The sequence below is a fragment of the Stylophora pistillata genome, chromosome 1 (assembly GCF_964205215.1).
Source record: "Stylophora pistillata chromosome 1, jaStyPist1.2, whole genome shotgun sequence".
Lineage (NCBI taxonomy): Eukaryota > Metazoa > Cnidaria > Anthozoa > Scleractinia > Pocilloporidae > Stylophora > Stylophora pistillata.
In genome coordinates, this window is record NC_142519.1 from 21,171,797 (window position 1) to 21,178,294 (window position 6,498).

Below are 6,498 nucleotides of genomic sequence, written 5' to 3' on the forward strand. Positions count from 1 at the left end.
GACCGAACTGACTCATCTAAATTGTTCCACACACCCTGATTGACCTTTGTCTCCGACAAGGTGGCGCAATTTTCGGGAGTTTCGTGTTGTTTCTTTAACTCCATTAGTTTGTCTTCGTTAGCTTTCTCCCTCATAATCTTATCCACAAGGGCTTTAAGTTCCCCGTCGATAGCGGGACCGACATGTTCGGTGAGCTGTAGGGTTTTTGTCAGCTTAGTAATCGGGGGATTGCTGTTCTTTCCTTGTTCGTTTAGTCTCTTTTTCTTGGCGGGTGGCTCTTCCTCGACAATTGATTCATCAACGTCCTTAGACACACTCGAATCACAATCATCGGCCGAGTCTTCGTCACCATTGCCGCCTGAACGTGATGCAATCAGACAGTTCAAGTCATTGAAACCCTCGTTCATTGAATTCCTTAGGCCTTCAAATGAACCCTTGAGGGCTTCAGCAATAATTGAACCAAGAGCTGCCGCGTTTAGGGTAACGCCAGAACTTCCTTCGTTCGCCGAGTTCGTGGGTGCTTGAGCAGTTGAAGGCCTTTTCCCGCCTTTTTGTGAGGCTGGTTTTCCAGCTGATTTACGCACTTCATCAGTGCTAAGTTCCTCCTTAGAGGATTTTTCCCTACCCCTTGATCTTTTTAGGAGGGGTTAAAGATGGATTGTCACCCATTTACAGCAAATGACGCAGCGTTTTTGCTCTTAGTTCTGAATGCGTGCTTGGACTGAGAAGGCGTAAGTTTGCACTGAGTTGGCGCATGCGCTTGCTATCTCATGTGATCTTACAGCACGATAACGAGATAGAATCAAATATAACACCCATTATCAGTATAACAGATACTGACAACAATACATTCCTTTGTCAGAATAAATGAAGAGTACCCTGCGAGAAGAGCCTTTTCTTCTTTTCTTCTTTTAACCCCCATAGGGAAAAGGCTCCGCCGACATCCTGTTGTTGCTTTGAAATGCCGAAAGCCCAAATCTCCGGGCAACTCAAGCCGGTTTTTCCTCCAGTCAAACCGGTTTTGGTCCGCACGCCTTTGTTTTTCATGTAAACAGATGACCAAATCTGCGCCCACAAACGCAATATGGCGTCAATCGTGCGAAGGGGGCGTGCAAAAGGATCAGTTTCTAGGCAACCGCCGCACATGTTCAAACGAGCAACAACAGGATGTCGGCACCGCCTTTTTCCCTTTTCGACTCGAGGGCGGGTTAAAAAGGCTCTGCTCGCAGGGTAAATGAAGAGTGATTTAGTAACAAGAGTGGTTCAAAAGCCCTGTCTATAGACTTACTGTACTGCTATCCCGTTAATTATTGGATCACAATAATGTAGATTACCAGACTGAGTGTAGCTTTCACTTTAATTAAGCTAGTAATTTTTCTCAGACAAAGCAGTCATTGATGGTAATTCTGTTTGCATTAAATACACCTGCCCTTGTGACAGTGTTGAATACAATTAATTACCCATCTCCAAAATTTGTACCAGGTCATTACAGGTATGTATTCCTTTTACCTTACTATAAATCAAAGCAATCAAACTCATAGCAATACATTGTTTTCCAGCATTTTCACCAAAGTACATAATATCACCTTGACTATATCATGGCGCCTTGATTGTTAGAGTAGGATCAATACCATGGATAGGAGGCCCAGGATTTAAATCGATGTCATTACACAGATTCAGTGTAGCACAATGACCTGTGTGGCTCGCATTCTTGTACTTGATGATGTATTACAGCCCTACAAATATGGATTTTTGCCCAAAGACTCTCTACAACTCGACAATTTTCGATTAGGTGTTGACCATCAAGTAGAAAGCCATTTCTTTCTCATCTTGTGTACAAACTTGATACTGTCATTATTGCTCCTTGTTCTAAGTCTGCATTTGATGTAACCATACATTTTTGATGAGACAGGAATGCTTTTAAGAATTTGCATGCACACCAACTTCTTTATATTTTTGTTTTTATGTGAGAGCTTTTCTAGTTTTTTTTAACAGGTATTCTGCTGGGCTCACAATCGAATTGACAAACATCCCTTAACAAGACCTGAATTCCTTTGCAGATTTTATTTTTTTGCAACATTATTTTTTGTAGACACAACGTTGATTTGTCTCACTTTTGAGATACAATGAAATATATGAAGTTCATATATTTTGTACTGCGGTATTAGATACATATGATGCACGATCCTCGAAGTAGATAGCGCTATTTAAGCAATAGCGAAAATCAGACCTGAAAAAAAAAAATCAGGCCTGTACGGGATTCGAACCACTGACCTCTGCGATACTAGTGCAGCGCTCTACCAATTAAGCTAACAAGCCAACTAGGAGCAGGCCGTTTGGTTGATTCGTAATAAACCCGTGAAAGTGATAAATGAAATACAATGAAATATATGAGGTTCATATATTTTGTACTGCGGTATTAGATACATATGATGCACGATCTTCGCTTAGGCGGTCTTCGGTCACGAACTGGGTAGCGTCTCTCTGGAAAAACAGTCTGGTCACGTCGATCAGACTTCTTGTATGAAACGGCTGCTTCTTGATTTACAAGATCCCTTGGTTGTTCTGGGGCTGGTTTCGCCTCCTTGGCACGAGGTTGACTCTGGTTGGGTGTTGGTTCACTATGTGAAGGAACGTGTCCTACTGTGGTGACGGGCGTTTCAGTTGGCGAATATGCTGCTAAAGACGAGGCACATTCACTTCCCAGTCCTCTGATTGTTCCTGCTTATGGGGTTGAATCTTCGTTCCTGAGAGGTCTTTCAACTGATCGATATGTCGTTTCCAAAATAACTCCTTTACCTGTACACGATAAGTCACAGGTCCTAACTTGGCAACTACCACTCCCTTGACCCAAGGACCTTGACTCTTCCTGTAGTCTTGTACCAAGACTGGATCTCCTACACTAAGCTGTCTCTTGGGCGCAGTAGGTTGTAACTTGGAGGGTTTAGATACTTTCTTTCGAAGATCTGGTCGTAAAAGATCTAGACGTGTCCGTAGTCTTCGGTTCATCAGCAATGCAGCGGGCGTACATCTTGTTGCCGTGTGCGGTGTAGTGCGATAGCTCAATAAGAATGAACAAATCTGTGATATGGTACCAGGCTCACTTTTAGTTGCTTTCATCGCTTGTTTAAAGGTTCTTACTGCTCTCTCCGCTTCGCCGTTAGATGCTGGATGGTATGGCGCGCTGAGGATTTGTTTCACATGGTTGTATCTTAGGAAATCTTTAAACTCTTGTGCAATAAATTGAGGGCCATTATCTGAGATAACCTCTTCGGGTAAACCATGAATAGCAAAGAGTGAGCGTAATGCGTCCACCGTTGCTTGAGCTGTTGTGCTTGACATGGGTATCACTTCTAGCCATTTAGACTTCGCGTCTACGACAACCAAGAAGTGGACCACCATAATCGACATGAACTCGTTGCCAAGGTCGGTGCGGCCACATCCAGGGATTATCGGAGGTTAGTGGCGCTTTACTGTGCGTTATCTGACAGGTCTCACAGTCTCCAACTAACTGTTCGATATCTGAGTCTAACGCCGGCCACCAAACATGAAGTCTAGCTAATGCTTTCATTCGTACAATTCCAGGGTGACTCAGATGTAACTTTGCTAACACAGTCTCCTGGTGTTTCGCTGGAATCATGACTCTTGTTCCTCTCAAAAGACATCCGTCCTCCACTGTAAACTCATTTCGTTTCGCAAAATAGCTTTTCAAATCGTCTGAAACCTCGGACTTTTCCGGCCATCCATAAAGGGTGAAGTGAATGACTCTCGATAACACTGGGTCTCGGGCTGCATCTTCCCGAAGCCGTTTAGAATTGATTGGAACTCTAGCAACTCGGATCCTGTTGACGTCTGCGGATTCTTCGTCAATGTGTAAGCCAACGTCTGTTCCTTTACACGGAAGTCTTGATAAGGCGTCTGCATTCTCATTCTGCTTTGATCTGCGGTACTTGATATCATACTGGTAAGCTGAAAGCTGGATTGCCCATCTTTGAATCCATGATGCAGCTACGGCTGGAATCGCCTTCTTGGAACCAAACAATAACGTTAGGGGCTGATGGTATGTCAGAGGGGTAAATCTGCGGCCATACAGAAATTGCTGGAATTTGCGAATACCGAAAATGATGGCTAGAGCTTCTTTTTCAATTACCGAATAATTTCGTTCAGATTTGGTTAAAGATCGCGAGGAGTAAGCAATAGGACGCTCAGTTCCATTAGCAGTGATGTGTGAAATTACTGCTCCCAGGCCTACTGGTGAAGCGTCTACAGCTAACTGAACTTCAAGCTTGGGATTGCAATGAACTAACACTTTTGAAGAAGCCAGAGTATCTTTAAGAGTTTGAAATGATACTTGACACTCCCTATTCCAACACCAGGGTGTGTCCTTCAATAGTAACTGGTTCAAAGGACTGACCAATGTTGACATGTTTGGGATAAATTTGCGATAGTAGTTTACCAAACCTAAAAATGATTGCAATTCTGTTCGGTTCTCAGGTTCACAAACTTCAAGGACTGCTTGAACTTTGGCTGGGGAAGGATGTGTACCTTCCCGATCCAACACGAATGCAAAATATTCCACTTTAGGTTGCATAATAGCACACTTAGAAACTTTAAACTTAGCTCCACATACTTCAAATTTCTTGAGAGTATGGTGCAAGTTCTCGATATGCTGCTCATCGTTTTGACCAGTGACGATCAAATCATCCAATATTCCGCCAGTTTGGGTCAGGCCATCTAGCATTTTGTCAATCATCTGTTAGAATATTGCAGGCGCAGCTGCCACTCCAAATGGTAGTCTAGTGTACCGGTATAAACCTAAGTGGGTATTGATGGTGACATAGGGTTGGGACTTCTCATCCAGGACTACTTGCTGGTAGGCATGACTGAGGTCTAGCTTAGTAAATAATTCACCTCCATTCAACTTTGTGAATAATTCGTCTGGTGTTTGCATAGGGTATTCTGGGACAACTAAGTGAGGGTTAATGGTGAGTTTGAAATTGCCACAAATTCTCACTGTTCCATCTGGTTTAAGAACGGGAACAATTGGTGTGGCCCAATCCGAACTTTCAACCTTTTTTAATATTCCTTCTTTCACCAGACGCTTCAGCTCCTTTTCCACCTTCTCCCTGAGTGCGTAAGGCATCGGACGAGACTTGAAATACTGAGGTGTAGCATTCTCTTTCACTTTGAGCTGAGCTGTGAATCCAGTAATGGTACCTAGTTTACCATCAAACAATTTGGGGTACTGTTGAACTACGTCTTCTAACTTGGGTCTTGGTTGATTAGCTTGTCGAACAGCATTAACGCGGTGCCAGTTCAACTTAATCTTGGACAACCAATCTCTTCCAATGAGAGCAACACCTTTCCCTTTAGTAACTATAATGGTTAGGTCAAGTTCTGGGGAGCCATACTTAACATGAACCGCAGTTTCTCCATACACTGGTATCGAATGTCCAGAATAGCTCCTTAAAGTCACGTTAGACTTTTGCAAAGGAACTGAGCCCAAATCTTTTTGACATATTTCTTCAGGGATCACAGTCACTGCAGCTCCTGTGTCCAATTCTAATTCACAGGGAACATAATTGATATTAAGCGATATCAATATTTCATCCGATTTCTTTTTTGAGGAATTTCTCACAGGAAACATAGGCCATTCACGGTGATATGCGTCACCGGAGTTTTCAGGATGTGAGGAGTCAGAAGCCTCACTACCAGAACCACTTCCAGTGTCTAAAAACTTAATTCTTGAATCTTTTTTCTTCTTCTTTCCCTGTTTAAATTTTTGTGGCTTGGGTTTACATTGGGTTGGGGATTTCGCAGACTTCTTCTGCAGACATTGTGGACTGATGCGCCCTTTTCGTTTGCATATGTGACACTCGGAATCTTTATGAAAACACTTTTCAGGTGAATGATTTCGCCTACCACAACGAAAACATGGATCATGTACCTCCACCTTCCGAACGGGTTTAGGCTCACTAGAAATCTCGAATACTTCCTTGTCCGTCAACTCCATGCCAACGGCGATATCTACTGCTTTCTTTAGTGCTAAATCTGCTACTCCTAATAATTTTCTTCGAATCGTTTGTGAGGCAATGCCACACACCAGTCTATCCCTTAATGCCTCATCGCGATATACCCCAAACTCACAAGTCTCTGCTAATTTTTCAACTTATCTAAAAATTCACGAATTGACTGACCTTCCACTTGATTGTACTTGTGAAATTTGTACCTTTCGGCGATGATAATTGGTTTCGGCGTCAAATGTCGGCCCATAACTTCTGCAATTTCCATGAGCGATAACTCCGTCGGTTTAGTCGGCGTAGTTAAACTCTTTAACAAAGTATACATCTTCCCACCAATCAAGGTAGGTAAACTGGCTGCCTTTTTCTCGTTGGGAACATTGTTCACCACAAAGAACATCTCCAAACGCTCTACGTATGTCGACCACTCTTCCACTTTCGGGTCAAAATTCTCCATTCGTCCGAAATAACCAGCAAC

At 43.0% G+C, this 6,498-nt stretch overlaps 1 pseudogene; it reads right to left on the reverse strand.

Annotated features, from left to right (window-relative positions):
• Positions 1-922, reverse strand: part of LOC148741636 (uncharacterized) — a 1,414-nt pseudogene extending 492 nt beyond the window's left edge.
• Positions 923-6,498: the final 5,576 nt, after the last annotated feature.